Raw genomic sequence first — 3,325 nt, forward strand, 5'->3', positions numbered from 1 at the left:
TAAGGTTTTTTGGTTCTATTGTAAATGGAATTGATTCCCTAATTTCTGTTTCTTCAGTCTCATTGTTCGTGTATAGAAATGCAACTGATTTCTGAGCATTGATTTTGTATCAATGCCACATTCCTGAATTGTTGTATGAGTTCTAGTAATTTGGGGGTAGAGTCTTTTGGGTATCACATATAAAGCATCATGTCGTCTGCGAAGAGAGAGAGTTTGACTTCTTCTTTGCCAATTTGAATACCTTTTATTCTTTTTTGTTGTCTGATTGCTGTTGCTAGGACTTCTAGTACGATGTTGAACAATAATGATGAGAGTGGGCATCCTTCCTGTGTTCCTGATCTTAAGGGAAAGGCTCTCAGCTTTTCCCCATTGAGAATGATATTTGCTGTAGGCTTTTCATAGATGGTTTTTATGAGATTGAGGAATGTACCCTCTATCCCTACACTCTGAGGGTTTTAATCAGGAAAGGATGCTGTATTTTGTCAAATGCTTTTTCTGCGTCAATTGAGAGAATCATAATGTTCTTGTCTCTTATTAATGTGTTCTGTCACACTGGTTGATCTGCGAATGTTGAACCACCGTTGCATCCCAGGGGTGCATCCCACTTGGTCGTGATGGATAATACTTTTAATGTACTGTTGGATCCTATTAGCTAGGATCTTGTTGAGAATTTTGGCATCCATATTCATTAGGGATATTGGTCTGTAATTCTCCTTTTTGGTGGGGTCTTTGCCTGGTTTTGGGATCAGGGTAATACTGGCCTGATAGAATGAGTTTGGTAGTTTTCCTTATGTTCCTATTTTTTGAAACAGCTTCAGGAGAAGAGGTATTATTCTTTGAACGTTCGGTAGAACTCCCCAGGGAATCCATCAGGCCCTGGACTCTTGTTTTTTGGGGAGGTTTTTATCGCTACTTCACTCCCGTCACTGTTAATCGATCTATTTAGATAATCAATTTCTTCCTGTTTCAGTCTTGGTAGTTTATAGGTTTCCAGGACGGCATCCATTTCTTCCAGGTTGCTTAATTTATTGGCATATAGTTGTTGATAATAGTTTCTAATGATTGTTTCTATTTCCTTGGTGTTGTGATCTCTCCCCTTTCATTCACAATTTATTGATTTGGGTTTTTCTATTCTTTTGAATAAGTCTGGCTAGTGTCTTATTGATCTTATTAATTCTTTCAGAGAACCAGCTTCTAGTTCTGTTGATCTGCTCTACTATGCTCCTGGTTTCTAATTCATTGATCTCTGCTCTAATGTTGATCACCTGCCTTCTTATGTGTGGATTAGGCCTGTTCTTCTGTTCCAGCTCCAGCTTCTTGAGATGAGAATATAAAAACTGCATTTTAGATTTTTCTATTCTTTTGAGTGAGGCTTGGATGGCTATGTATTTTCCCCTTAGGACCGCCTTCGCAGTGTCCCGTAGGGTTTGGACTGATGTGTTTTCATTCTCATGTGTCTCCAAAAATTGTTTAAACTGGTTTTTAATTTCCTGGTTTATCCAGTCATTCTTGAGCAGGATTGTTCCTAGTTTCCAAGTGTTTGAGTTTCTTCCAAATTTTTCCTTGTGATTGAGTTCCAGTTTCAACGCATTGTGGTCTGAGAATATGCAGGGAATAATCTCAGTCTTTTGGTATCAGTTGAGACCTGTTTTGTGACCCAGTATATGGTCTATTCTGGAGAAAGTTCCATGTGCATTCGAAAAGAATGAGTATTCTGTTGTTCTGGGGTGTAGTGTTTTATAAATATCTATGAGGTCCATCTGGTCCAGTATGTCATTCAAAGCTCTTATTTCTTTGTTGATTTTTGGCTTAGATGATCTCTCTGTTGCTGAGAGTGGAGTGTTGCAGTCCCCTACTATTAACATATTATTATCTACATGTCCCTTTTTTCTGGTTAAGAGTTGGCTTGTGTATCTAGCTGTTCCCCTGTTGGGGGCATAGATATTTATAATTGTTAGATCCTCTTGTTGGATACATCCTTTAAGAATAATATAGTGTCCTTCTGTATCTCTAACAACAGTGTTTAGTTTAAAATCTAATCTGTCTTACATGAGAATTGCGACCCCAGCTTTCTTTTGAGGTCCATTGGCATGAGAAATGGTTTTTCAATCCCTTCACTTTCAGTCTGAATGTATCTTTAGGTTCAAAATGAGTCTCTTGTAGACAGCATATGGATGGGTCATGTCTTTTTATCTAATCTGCAACCCTGTGGTGTTTTATGGGAGCATTTAGGCCATTCACACTGAGAGTGATTATTGAGAGATATGATTTTAATGATGTCATATTGCCTGTGAAGTGTTTGTTTCTATAGATTGTAAATTTCTGTTCTGTATCACTCTTGGGGCCTTTTTACTTTTATAGAACCCCCCTTAATATCTCACATAGGGCTGGTTTGGTGGTTACAAATTCCTTCAGTTTCTGCCGATCCTGGAAGGTCCTTATCTCTCCATCAATTCTGAATGACAGCCTTGCTGGATAAAGGATCCTTGGCTGCATGTTCTTCTCAGAGCTTTGAAAATACCCTGCCAACCCTTCCTATCCTGCCAGGTCTCTGTCACAGGTCTGATGTTATTCTGATATTTTTCCCTCTGTACGTAAGGATTTTATTCCCCCTGGCCGCTTTCAATACTGTATCCTTGGATCTAATATTTGCGAATTGCACTATGACGTGACATGGTGTAGGTCTGTTCTCATTGACCTTGGGAGGGGTCCTCTCTGCCTCTTGGACACGAATGCTTGTTTCCTTTGCCAAATTAGGGAAGTTCTCAGCTACAGTTTGTTCAAATATCTCTTCTAGACCTCTCTCTTTCTCCACCCCCTCAGGGGTGCCAATGATTCTGACATTGGAACGTTTCATTGAGTCAGTAATCTCCGGTAATCTACTTTTTTTTTTAAGAATTTATTTATGTATTTGACACAGATAGAGACAGCCAGCGAGAGAGGGAACACAGGCAGGGGGAGTGGGAGAGGAAGAAGCAGGCTCATAGCGGAGGAGCCTGATGTGGGGCTCGATCCCATAACCCGGGGATCACGCCCAGAGCCGAAGGCAGATGCTTAACCGCTGTGCCACCCAGGCATCCCTCCTGTAATCTACATTCTTGAGATTGGATTTTTTTTGAGCCAAGTTTCTGTTTTAACTTTCTCTTCTACCATCCCATCCTCCAATTCACTAATTCGGTCTTCTGCCTCATTTACCCTGGCCGTCAGAGCATCTTGTTTTGACTGCATTTGATTCATAGCATTTTTAACTTCTGCCAGATTCGTTCTCATTTCCACCCTTAGAGATTCTGTATTCTGGTTAATATTTTTGTTAATGTTTTTTTCA

The sequence above is a fragment of the Ursus maritimus genome, unplaced genomic scaffold, assembly GCF_017311325.1.
Source record: "Ursus maritimus isolate PB19 unplaced genomic scaffold, ASM1731132v1 scaffold_35, whole genome shotgun sequence".
Taxonomy (NCBI): domain Eukaryota; kingdom Metazoa; phylum Chordata; class Mammalia; order Carnivora; family Ursidae; genus Ursus; species Ursus maritimus.